Here is a 13,673-nt window from a genome sequence, read left to right as displayed (position 1 = left end):
TTTCTGTTATTTCTTGGTCTGAAAAAGAACTGAGGGCTCAGACCAATATTATATCTTTGCCCTCTCAATGCCTTCTTGCAAATGGAAACGTTAAAGATGCAGATTTTGGGCGATGTCCTCTCCGCCTTGGATCCGGGTGATTGGGTGTGTCCTTGAACTTGCAGGATGCATAGTTTCATGTGCCAGTCCTAGAGGCACCACCTGTCACGGTTTTCAATGGGCTTACCGTCGAAGTTGAGAGGCGTAGGGGAACGGCCCCGGTTCCGGCAGGTTCTGCTCTGGCCGAGGTAGGGGCGACCCCTTCCGGTAGCCACGGTGCTGTTTGGTATGAGCAAACCACTACAGTCTGTGCCCTCCAGAAGGAGTCCCAGAGGAAAAACCCCAGTAGGGTAAAAAAACCTCCACAGGAACTCCCTGAAACGAAAGGAGGACACCAGGGCGTTAGGATCAATGATCAGGAAGACTGGAGAACAAGGCAGGTCGAGAACACACAGGATTCGCAGGAAGAAATCAATCGGAGCGTGACTACCACCAAGGAGTGTTGCAACCCAATGGACAAGCAACTGAATTCCCCTTATATACCCCTAGACAGGAAGTAGGAAACAGGAAGTAAAAATACCACCATCTTGGATTGGGGAAAAGAAAACAATAGTGAATCAGGTATGTGCGTCTAACAAAGAGAAAACAATGCATGCTGGGCAGAGAGGAAGTGGTCAGCATGCTGGGAAGGGAAAAGGCAAGTATAAAGTACACCAAGTGCAAGGGTTCGGTTTTGTTCTGAGGATATCGGTAAGTGGTGGGCAGGTAATGCAACATGCAAGCAATAGAACGTTAAGCGCATAATGCGCTGTATGCGGCCAGGCCTGAAATCCCCTCGGGGTTTCAGGCCCTGCCGCGTCTGCCTTTATGGCAGAACTTGAAGTAAGGGAAGCGGCGAGTGCCGCGACCCTTAAAACAGCTCCTTGGAGCCTCCACGGCTCTCGCTCGAGCCGCGGCGTCCCCCGCGACCCGAGCGCCGGCCGCGGCGTTTCCCGCGACCCGAGCGCCGGCCGCGGTGCTCCCCGCGACCCGGGCTCCGGCCGCGGTGAAACCAGCGTGCCGCGCTGCGGCAACCTGAGCCCGCGGCCGCGGCGAGCGCCGCCGCATAACAGTATGCCCCCTCCCCCCCCGAGGCCCCGGGTTTGTGAGGGAAGAGCCGAAAAAAGCGGCGGATCAAAAGAGGAGCATGAACTGAAGAGGCATCCTCCCAGGAACACTCACTCATAGGGTATCCCTTCCAATGAATAAGATATTGGAGGCGCCCATGGAAAAACCGGGAGTCACAGATTTCCTGAACCTCGTACTCGGGCACATTGTCAACCAACAGAGGAGGGGGACAGGGTAACTGCCTATGAAAAGGATCAGGACGGTAAGGTTTCAGTTGCGAGACATGGAATACCGGGTGGATCTTCCACGTCCGAGGTAGGCGAAGACGCACAGACACTGGGTTGATCATTTTGAGAATCAGAAAGGGACCATAAAAGCGGGGTTTGAATTTGTTTTGAGTGAGTCGGAGAGGTAGGAATCTAGAGGAGAGCCAGACTTTATCATGGACCTGATATGGAGGAGTCGCACAGCGTCTCCTATCTGCTATCCTTTTCATGCGGGACTTGGTGGACACAAGGTTGGAATGGAGAATTCGTTGTATACCCCGTAGCTGTCGAACGTAGGAGGAGATGGCAGGAAGATTGGAGTTATCTCTCAGGGGAGTTGGGAAGGCCCTGGGATGGAAACCGTAGGAGCCATAGAAAAGAGAGACCTTCGAGGCACTGTGTAGAGAGTTGTTATAGGAGAATTCTGCAAGCGGTAAGTAGGGAGTCCAATTACTTTGTGTAGCATTGCAGAAGCTACGTAAGTACTGTTCAAGACCCTGATTGAGTCGTTTCGTTTGTCCATTGGTTTGAGGGTGGAACCCGGATGATAAGGCCACCTTGATTCCCAAGGTCTTGCAGAATTGATTCCAGAATCGGGAGATATATTGAGGACCTCTGTCCGATATAACGACTTGGGGTAACCCATGAAGTCTGAATATTTCTTGAGTAAAGATCTGACCTAATTCTTTTGCCGTTGGTAACTTTCTTAAGGCTGTGAAGTGGGCCATTTTGGTGAAGGAGTCCACAGTCACCATTATGACGTGGTTTCCCATTGAGGAACGTAATGGGCACATAAAATCTGTGGAGATAGTATGCCATGGGCCTGGGGGAACAGGTAATGGGCGAAGTAATCCCATTGGTCTGGTTCGGGGTGTCTTGGCTTGAGCACATATAGAACAAGATAATACATATGCCTCAGCGTCAGCCTTGAGAGTTGGCCACCAGAAGGAGCGAAGCAAAAGGTCTTGAGTGGCTTTTATTCCTCGATGACCTGCGACAGGGGAATCATGGCACATGTGTAAAGCTTCGGTTTGCACTGCCTTAGTGGGTAAAAACAGGGCCTTGTCATGATAATAATAGCCATGATCTGTATGCAGTTGTGGAAGTAACTCTTTTAGTTCTGTTTCGTGTAGACGGGCGTATTCGGACTTAACTTGGTCTAAAAAAGTCTGTGCTACCCCTATGATCTTATTGTTGTCAAATAAGTTCTGAACAGTGGAATCACCGCACTCAGGATAACGTTGGGACAAGGCATCCGCCAGGGTGTTCTGGGAACCAGGGATGTAGGTGATATAGAAGTCATATTTGCTGAAGAAGAAGGCCCATCGAGCCTGCCGACTATTTTGACACTGAAAGTTTCTTAGATACTGTAGATTTCTGTGATCAGTCCGGGCTTCAAATGGTTCCTTTGATCCCATCAAGAAGTGTCTCCATTCTGTGCACGCGACTTTTAAGGCGAGTAATTCGCGTTCTAGCACGGAATAGTTCCGCTCAGAATCGGATAGAATGTGGGATAAGTAAAATACGGGGTGTTCTAGATCATCATCGTCTTGTTTTTGCAATAAGGCAGCCCCGATGGCTCTTTCTGAGGCATCTGTGACAACAATGAATTGCTTGCTGGTGTCTGGATGTCGTAGAATAGGGGCTTGAATAAAGGCTTTCTTTAAATCCTGAAAGGCTGACTCGGCGCCTGGTGTCCAACAAAAACGCTTCTTTAGATGTTCTTTTTTAAGGGTTTGAGTAATGTAGCTGGTTTTCTGGGCAAAGTCTGCTATGAATTGTCGGTAAAAGTTGGCTAGCCCCAAAAAACATTGAGTCTCCTTGATGGAAGAAGGAGATGGCCAATTCAATATAGCCTGCACCTTGTCTGAGTCCATGGCGACTCCGGTTTGGTTTATGCAGTATCCCAAGTACTTTACTTCTGTCTGATCAAACTCACATTTTTCAGGTTTGCAAAACAAATGATGTTGTCGGAGTCTCTCTAAGACTTGGCGAACGTGCTGGGAATGTTCCTCTGGATGAACCGAATAGATTAGGATGTCGTCGAGATACACCACCACTGTTTGTTGCAAAAGATCAGAAAAAATAGAATCCATGAACCTTTGAAAAATGGACGGGGCATTAGTGAGTCCGAATGGCATGACTCTATACTCGTAGTGACCAAAAGGTGTTCTAAAGGCGGTCTTCCACTCATCACCTTCTCTTATTCTTAGAAGATGATAGGCTCCGCGTAGATCCAGCTTGGTGAATCTCTTGGCTCCTCTGACTGCTTCTAAGATGTCTTTTATGAGGGGTAACGGATACCGATCTTTAACAGTGATCCTGTTTAATCCTCTGAAATCAATACAAGGACGCAAATCTTTGGTTTTCTTTGGTACAAAGAAAAGAGGAGCCCCGGCGGGTGAAGAGGAGGGAGTAATCAACCCGCTTTGTAGGTTCTCATCTAGGTACTCCTTCAAAATCTGTTTCTCTGGTTCTGTGAGAGAGTACATCCTCCCAAAAGGAACCACTGTATCTGGTTCTAAAGGAATGGCACAGTCGTATTCTCTGTGGGGTGGCAGTTCAGGCCTTTCTGGCTTCTGGAATACATCAGCATAATCCTGATAATGCCTGGGGACTCCCTGTAGGACATTAATGCATCCTCCCATCTTAGAAGGTATTGTGGAGAGACCTTTTGGGGACCAATAATCCCCGGCGGAATAGCAGTGGTGTTGGCAAAAGTGGGAGGACAACGAGATGGTCTTTGTTTCCCAGTTGATGTAAGGATTGTGCCGTGTAAGCCATGGAATTCCCAGGATCATGACATGGTGTGGTGATGAAATTAAATCAAACGAAAGATTTTCTTGGTGTTTTCCAAACTGTAAACAGAGGGTAGGGGTGGTATATTGTACGGGTCCAGAGGCCAAGAGTGACCCATCCACAGTGTGTACCTGTTCTGGTACTTCCTTGGGTATTTGTGCTATCTGTCGCTCCTTAGCCCAGGCTTCATCTAGATAGAGGCCACTGGCTCCACAGTCCAATAGGGCCAAGGTTCTTTCTTCCCGACCATCTGTTAAATGAAGGATAACTGGTAAGAGAAAAAGAGCAGTTCCTTCCTCCCTGGAAGAGCAAATAGAAGGTATATCACGGTATCCCGCCCTCACCCTTCTTACTGAGGACGGGAATTGGCGTTTCCCAAGGGCTTGGTTGGCCGAATGGGGCAAGCGCGAATTAGGTGACCAGCTGCACCACAATATAGACAAAGCCCCTTCCTTCGTCTATGTTCTCTTTCACTGGCTGATAAAGGTCCTCGAGCTGTGTCAATCTGCATGGGCTCTTCCTCGGTATTCCCTTTAAGTTCAGGACGGACTTCCTCGGTGGGATGAGAAAAGGAGCGAGATGGTACTGAGTGAGATGGCAAACAACTCTTCTTTTTCTCCATTCTTCTTTCATTCAACCGATATTCTATCGTCAAAGCTTGGTCCATTAATCCTTTAAGGTTTTCTATTCTAGCAGAGTGCACTAGTTCATCTTTTATGTCCTCTCTGAGACCTCTACGGAACAGTGTCACCAAGGTACGTTCCACCCAGGTTGTTTCTGCTGCTAATTGTCTGAAGCGGGTGATGTATTGTAATACATCTTGACTCCCTTGTTGGACTTCGCAAAGAGCCTCTTCTGCTGACGCCTCGAGTCCAGGGCGTTCAAACATCTGTTTGAAAGTAGTGATAGAGGTGGAATAATTAGATAGGCAAGGATCGTTTCTGGTTACTAGAGGTGTAGCCCAAGCCAAGGCTGGCCCCGATAAGGCACTAATCAAATACCCCACCTTGGTCTTGTCTTGTACAAATTGCGAGGGACGAAAGGCAAAGTACACCGTCAAGGCATCCAGGAATTCTTTTAATTTGGTAGGATCCCCGGAAAAACGAGGTGTAGTGGCAGCTACTGCGGGAACATCTGTGGTCCTGGATGCAAAGGCTTGTCGATAGACAGTATTTTCAGTACGTAACTGCTGGAGTTCTTGGGCCTGTTGTTGTATCGTCATCAGCAGGGTCTGGCTCGTAGGTTCCGTGTTTGCCACTGGATTATCCATAATAGCGGACTGCAACTGGAGTTTTGGGCGTTGCAATCTGTCACGGTTTTCAATGGGCTTCCCGTCGAAGTTGAGAGGCGTAGGGGAACGGCCCCGGTTCCGGCAGGTTCTGCTCTGGCCGAGGTAGGGGCGACCCCTTCCGGTAGCCACGGTGCTGTTTGTTATGAGCAAACCACTACAGTCCGTGCCCTCCAGAAGGAGTCCCAGAGGAAAAACCCCAGTAGGGTAAAAAACCTCCACAGGAACTCCCTGAAACGAAAGGAGGACACCAGGGGTTAGGATCAATGATCAGGAAGACTGGAGAACAAGGCAGGTCGAGAGCACACGGGATTCGCAGGAAGAAATCAATCGGAGCGTGACTACCACCAAGGAGTGTTGCAACGCAATGGACAAGCAACTGAATTCCCCTTATATACCCCTAGACAGGAAGTAGGAAACAGGAAGTAAAAATACCACCATCTTGGATTGGGGAAAAGAAAACAATAGTGAATCAGGTATGTGCGTCTAACAAAGAGAAAACAATGCATGCTGGGCAGAGAGGAAGTGGTCAGCATGCTGGGAAGGGAAAAGGCAAGTATAAAGTACACCAAGTGCAAGGGTTCGGTTTTGTTCTGAGGATATCGGTAAGTGGTGCGCAGGTAATGCAACATGCAAGCAATAGAACGTTAAGCGCATAATGCGCTGTATGTGGCCAGGCCTGAAATCCCCTAGGGGTTTCAGGCCCTGCCGCGTCTGCCTTTATGGCAGAACTTGAAGTAAGGGAAGCGGCGAGTGCCGCGACCCTTAAAACAGCTCCTTGGAGCCTCCACGGCTCTCGCTCGAGCCGCGGCGTCCCCCGCGACCCAAGCGCCGGCCGCGGTGCTCCCCGCGACCCGGGCGCCGGCCGCGGTGAAACCAGCGTGCCGCGCTGCGGCAACCTGAGCCCGCGGCCGCGGCGAGCGCCGCCGCATAACACCACCTTCCATTCATGGTGGATCATAGCATTTCCAATTTGTTGTTCTGCCCTTGGGCCTCACCTGTGACTCTCAGGTGTTTATGAAGCTCATGGAGGTGTTTGTGGCCTCTATAAATAAGTTGAGGATTCATATATTCCTGTATCTCAATAACTAGATGTTCACAGCACGCTCAAAGTCAGACGTACATCACCATTCTTTCATCTTTAGTATTGTCCAACAGCAAGATAAAGTCCCACCTGACACCTGTACAGACCAATTCCTTCCTAGGAGCCATCCTTGTCATGGTGGTATTCAAGGCTTTCTAACAGCTTGTCTGAGACATTCAGGTTATGATCCTGATATTTTGTGCTCAATCATGGGTTCCCTCGTGTACGGTTCTGAGCTTCTTGAACTCTTGGTCTCTTGAATCCTGCAGGTCCCACTTGCCTGCTATCAAATGGAGGCCTTGCAGTGGAACCTAGTCTCCAATGCATTCAACACTGGGATCGTCTTTCAGACAGTATCTGCATATCGAAGGATACAGCATGGGACCTTCACTGGTGGAGGTTAGATGACACTCTGCTCAGTGGCCGCTCATTCTCCCTTCCCCACCTAGAGCCCAAGTAGTGCTAGGTAACTCTCCTCTGAGCTGCGGCAGCCACCTGGGAGAAGAGGAATTCAATGGACTTTGGTCTCCAGTGGAGAAGAAATTCCACATCATTCTTCTGGAGCTATGTGCCATCTGGTGGCTCTGAGGGCCTTCCTGCCTCATCCAGCGCTGGTAATGTTTTGACAGACAACATGATCGCCGTTTGTCACTTCAGAACGCAGGGCATTGTGTGGCCATGGACACTGTGTCGGGAGGCACTGTGCTTTTGTAAGTCACCGGAAGATCTTGGCCTTTGTGTTCCTAAAGTGCACACCAATTGAGTCCATACACAGCTGTTCTCTGCAGCTGCAAACTGTTAAAATGGTGTTCCTCATTGCATTGCACTTACCTTACTTCCCACTTACTTCTGCGTGGGGTTAACTCCTGGGATTCAAAGAAGATAATATGTTCGATTCGATACACTGTCTTCTCCAATCTGTCATGGTTTATCATGTCTGAGGGGGCAGACTATTTTAAAATAGTAGTGACATTAGCAAGCGCGGGGGAGCTCTCATATATCCACACCATCACTTCTGCAGGTGGTGCAGATTCACTGTGAAATTCATTGACGTTTCAGTTGGTGAATCTGAGCCATTTCTATGAAATGGGTCGAGTATTTCACCTGGGATAGTCAAAAAGTGAGGAATATGCAGTTAGCGTATCAGCCAGATTGAAGGTTACCTCAGGTAAGTCACTTATTGTTGTGTACTTATAAATTTGCAATGTGTTGAAAATCACAGACTGCCATTCACGAAAGCATCACCTGCCAACATTTCTGTGCAGAGACTGTGTGTTGGAGGAGACAAAAAAAGAGTTAACAGGCGTCAAGATTATTTGACCTGATGAAGTTGTGCGTACAGATGTGAAATATAATGTACACATTTGGTAATTGAAACGCGTGAAGTGAATGAGTGACTTAGGGCCAGATGTAGGAAAATGCCAATTTGCGACTTGCAAATTGCGAGTCCCTGCGACTCGCAATTTGCAACTCGCAAATTGGTATGGAGAACGGTGTCTCAGACACTGTCTGCGAGTCGCTATGGGGTCGCAATGACCCACCTCATTAATATTAATGAGGTGGGTCGCAAATTGTAGCCCCATAGCGAGTCTAGGCACTCGCAAACATGGAGGCCTGCTGTCGTCAGCAGACCTCCATGTTCGTGACTGCTTTATCAATAAAGCAGTTTTTTTTTTTTTAAGTGTAGCCCGTTTTCCTTAAAGGAAAACGAGCTGCACTTAAAAAAAAAAACGAAAACTTTAGTTTCGGTATTTTTTCAGGGCAGGTAGAGGTCCCTTGGACCACTACCTGCCCTGAAAAAATGGTTTTGGGTCCATTCGCAAAGGGGAAGGGGTCCCATGGGGACTCCTTCCAATTTGCGAGTGGGTTACCATCCACTTGAAGTGGATGGTAACTGCGATACCATTTGCGACCGCATATGCGGTCGCAAATGGTATTGCATGCCACTCCGAATCGCAAATAGGAAGGGAACACCCCTTCCTATTTGCGATTCTGAAATGCATATTGCGAGTCGGTCCCGACTCGCAATATGCATTTCTGCATCGGGAAATGCGATTAGCGAGTCGCAAGCGGAAATTTTTGTCGTTTGCGACTCGCTAATCGTTTCCTGCATCTGGCCCTACATTCTGACAGAATATATATATGTATCAATCTTCTATTTTCAGATACACGTAATTCAACTACTAAACAAATAAATTAATTTTGAAATGAGTTCTTTTTCCCTGTGTGAATGCCTATTATTGGGCCTGCCCAGGGTTCCATGCTGGTTGTATTTTGCAGTACTTTCCTGCAGGAGGAACCCTTCATTCATGTCAGTATTCCTCTGCTAGAACTAGACAAGTAAATAGTTAACCTCAAAATAGAGATCTCACTTTCGCTGACCAAGGGCCATATTAGACGAAGGGCCAGATGTATCAATCATACAATACCGATTACCTAATTGCGATTTTTAGCGACTCACAATTAATTAATCGCTATTGGAATGTATGAAACTCCAGGAGTTTCATATAGCGATTCGCAAGGGCTCGCACATGGATCTACCTCATCAGTATTCATGAGGTAGGTCGCAATTTGCGAGCCATTGCGAATGGCTACAATCACAGGAATGGTGGCCTGCTGGGCTCAGCAGACCACCATGTCTGTCATTGCTTTTCAATAAAGCAATCTTGTTTTTTTTTTAATGCAGCCCGTTTTCCTTAAAGGAAAACGGGATGCGTTTAAAAATGAAAAGTTTCATTTTCATTTTTTAAGAGTCGGCAGAGGTCCATGGGACCACTGCCTGCTCTTAAAAAAAAATTTCGCGTGCATTCACTCCCTTTGGGACCCCTTCCCCTTTGCAAATGGGTTACTACCTACTTGAAGTAGGTGGTAACTGCAGTTAGTTTTGCGACCACATTCACGATCACAAACCAATCATACATACCTCTGCGAATCAGTACTGGGAAGGGACGCCCTTGACACACCCCTTCCTAATACAGAATCGGTATGTAGTCGCAAATCCAATTTGCGATTCGGTAACAATTTACCGAATCGCAAAGTGGACTTGTTACATAACAAAACACATTTTTGCAATCACAAATGGCCTGTTGGGCCATTTGCGATCGCAAAAATATTTGATACTTCTGGCCCATAGTGCCCTGGGGGCACAACGGCCATCAGCACCTGCTTTTTTTGTGACCAAGGCACTCGGCCGGTGCGGCCTCTTCTGTAATGCTGATAGCGGTGGCTTACATGTAGCCCCGGCACTATACTGAGAGGGTGTTTGCTCTTTTGCACTGGGGCACGGCCCCATGCACATGAGGGAATGACTTTGCCACAGCGCCTGTGCCGTATTGCCAATGCGGGCGCTGTGGGGACTGACAGTGAGCTACAAAAAGGTGGCACACTGTCAGTGGCCCTTTTAGAGCAGCTCTCTAGAGGGATCAAAGTGTGTCCCAAGGACCACCCAGAAATGTTTTTCTAAAAGATCTGATATCTCTAACAAGTCTTGTAGTTATATATGCACACATTTCTCCTTTTTTGGGTCTTGCTCGCCAATTACACATGGGCTGTCGCTGCGAGGGACATTGTTTAAAATAGAGGGCTTGGAGCTCACCCATTGCTTGCCCTTGTTTAGCATCATTGTTACTCTTCTTTACTGCCTCCTAGCCAAGCCACACAGTCCCACTCCACTCCATGCCACACAGCAGCACTATACTCAATGCCACACCACACCTCACAATGCCACTCTACTCCATGCCACACAATGGCACTCCACGCCACACAGTTCCACTGCACGCCACACATTGCTACTACATGCCACACAGTGCCACGCAACTCAGTGCCACTCTGTTCCACACAGTGCCACTGTCCGCAACACAATGCGACTCTACTCTACTTCACACCATGCTAATCCATTGCACTCCAACAAAGCCAGCATATCGGACATGGGCAAGAACTATTGGCTTTGCCAATGCTTGTTATTTCAACCTATCAAGTCAATTAGCTCTGTGATGGTGCCTTTAGGTGGTTTCTTTGAAATAGAAAACCTAATTTAAACTTTCCGTCTAATGTCTGCTATGTCTGTAAATTTTTCAAAATCACTCTTGGGTCTAGTGTCCTTGAAGCAGTGCTGAAAACCTCACTTTCTCCATTTGCCTACTCTTAAAATTCCCTCATTTCCTCTATACGTAACATGATCTAACTCCCAGTTTCCCTTTGCATTCAATTTCAATTCCTCTGTGTTGTTTTGGGAGAGTATTCTGGTCCTTGCTCAAGTCTGCATCTCATACATAATTTGCCAAAAGCTCTTTCCCCTGGAACACCGTTGTTTGTGCACAGCAGACTCAAAACACAGAGCTGCAGCAAATTCCGGCATGGCCACAGCAGCTAGTGTAGATCCCCTGAATGTGGATAGTTTTTGCCCTCATGCCTAGCATTGGAGTGGAGAATGGATGGCTCATGCTGCTCGTTATAGTTGATTATGGTGGTCCACCTAAAATGGTGGCAACTGAATTCCACATCACTGATCCCAGCAAGACATTTTTTATATAGAACAATCCTGAATGTACTGACGCTCTTTACATGAGCACGAGTTGCATTACACCACGTCACAATATTTTTAGGTATCCTGAAATTAAGGGCCAGATGTGCGCAAACGGGCACGATTGCAGAATCGGTCTGCTTGTGCACAGAAAAAAGCATTTTGATATGTACGAATGCTATTTTGCGATTCTGTAATCTATTTACTGAATCGCAAAATAGGTTTGCGAGTCGCAATTTGGAAGGGTTGTGCCAAGGACAGCCCTTCCTAATTGCGAGTAGAAGTGGGATGCATGATTGTTTTGTGACCGTGAATGCGGTCGCAAAACAATCGCAGTTAGCACCAATTTCAAATTGGTGTTAACCCATTCGCAAAGGGTAAGAGGTCCCAAAGGGACCCCTTCCCCTATGTGAATGGTAGCAAAAATGTTTTTTAAGAGCATGTAGTGGTCCCACGGACAACTGCCTACTCTTAAAAAATGAGAATGAAACTGAAACGTGTTTTTTGCTTTTTAAATGCATCCTGTTTTCCTTTAAGGAAAGTAGTGAGTAATGAGATAGGTCTATTTGTGACCCACTAGGAATTGCAAAGAAACTCAAATGAGTTTCGTACATTTGAAATTGGGATTTCCTACTTGTGATTCGCATGGAATGGCAATTAGGAAATTGCAATTCCTAACATTCTACATGTGGCCCTAAGTGATTTGCCCAGAATCGGAGGATGTTGGGTCGACCCAGAGAATCGGACCAGGTTCCCCATTTCCAAAGTTGGCAGCTCTGGCTATAATGCCACATCCTCTCTGAGTACTAATCACTTGCGGATTGGCCTGTTTCTCCTTCAAATGACTCTATTCTATGCCCTATCAGAACCTTATAGCCAGGTTAAATGCCACAGACTGCTCATGAAATCTGATCTACCTCAACCAATAGTTGTTGCTTGTCCTCCAAGGCTGGCAGATGATTCACCGTCCACGTTCCAAAATTGTGAACACACTATTGCTGTATTATCGCCAAGTTGTCAAACTTCCTCATTTTCTGGAAGAAATCAGAGCACAGCGTACTTTAAACCCTCCCATGTTTCAGGAGGCACATCTGTTGGCACGAGGAGGCCCCACCCCCAATGATGAATAGTCGTTGTGAAATTAGACATGCAAATTCCTATTCATTGTGATGTATGTGACTTCTTCCACACCGACTGTTCCTTAGAGATGGCCTGCAACAAAGTTAATTTTGTTCAAGAAGGACCAAGGCAAAAAAGCTACATATAATTAGCAAATGGATGAGAACATGTTCCCTCCTCTTTGCTGAGAAATGATGTCATCTGTGTAAATCAGGAAGATTGGCCCTTGCATCAGAAGCCAGAAGGAAGAAAGAGTATGAGAGACAGTTTTTAGCACATTTCCAGATGTTGGCTTCTAACCTGCCAGCTGCATTCGGAGGAGGCAGTGCCGAGTACCCTCGAGGAAATTTACTTTCAAGGCTCACCGAAAGAGGTGCTTGTTTTCTTGTGTTCAGTGCAGAAAGGCATATAAGAGCTAAGAAAATATGAAAATTCTAAACTGCTGCACGCCTTTCATTTGATTGCAGTGACAAGAAAGATGTAGGTATGTCTTACACATTCCCCTTCCTCCTTAGCCTATTATTTTATTGCAGGAGATTATCAGTTCGAGAAGTCAATGGGGTCCCAGTGCTTACAGGAAAATGAAAAATAACCAGCATCTCTAGCAACATTATCCTTCATCAGCGCCTCCAAAATCTCCACATCTGTCTTGATCGTTCCCTATAATTTTCTCCTCTCTCCAATCTTATTCGCTATTAATCCCTCCACTACCTTCTTCTCCATTCTCATCCTTTATCATATCCATCCTCCATCATAATCCATCACTCACTCCCCAGTACTGCAACATCTCCTTCTCCGTGATTATCATTTCCTAATCCTTCATCGTCATCACCTTCTTCATAGTCTCATCCTTCCTGTCCTGTTTGTCTAGTCATTTATCTTCTCCTTATTCCGTCATTGTCTCCTTCTATCTTTCATATTCTTCTCCTTCATCATATGCCCCTCCACCATCAACATCTTTTTTCCGATCATCTTCTTGAACATCACCACATCTATATGCTCATCCTCCTCCAGCTCCATCCTCATCATCTTCCATCATCCTCCCCTCCATCTTCTCTTTTTCAACTCCAGCTTCATCAGGTCTTCCTTTTCTTCAATTCCTGAAGTATCGGCAACTCCACGATATCCACCCTCTTCAACTGCCATTATCTCCTCTTCCGTCTCCATCTCATTCCTCACATCATTGATAATAGGAATTGAATCTACACTAAGGGTCTCTGGCACGCCTTCACTTCTTTTCTATTAGAAATTGACAAAGACAACAATTGGTTATTCCAGACCAAAAATAGTTTATTCAGGAAGGGTTTGGATAAACATGATTTGTACCATCAACGATGCATTCAAATTACATCAATAAACATTCATTGGTACTTTGTATGACCGAGCGCTCTACGTTTCATAGCATTCTTAAGGTCTATTCTGTGGATTCTCTTATAAAGTGTTCTAAAT

General features: G+C 46.7%; 1 protein-coding gene across 2 annotated transcripts in view; it reads left to right on the top strand.

Annotated features, from left to right (window-relative positions):
- The window catches only part of LMF1 (lipase maturation factor 1), a 981,191-nt gene that overhangs the window by 735,410 nt on the left and 232,108 nt on the right, over positions 1-13,673 (top strand). The window lies entirely within an intron of this gene.

Source organism: Pleurodeles waltl, chromosome 10 (assembly GCF_031143425.1).
Source record: "Pleurodeles waltl isolate 20211129_DDA chromosome 10, aPleWal1.hap1.20221129, whole genome shotgun sequence".
Taxonomy (NCBI): Eukaryota; Metazoa; Chordata; class Amphibia; order Caudata; family Salamandridae; genus Pleurodeles; species Pleurodeles waltl.
Note: the sequence above shows the minus strand (reverse complement) of the source record. Positions and strands in the feature narration are given on the sequence as shown.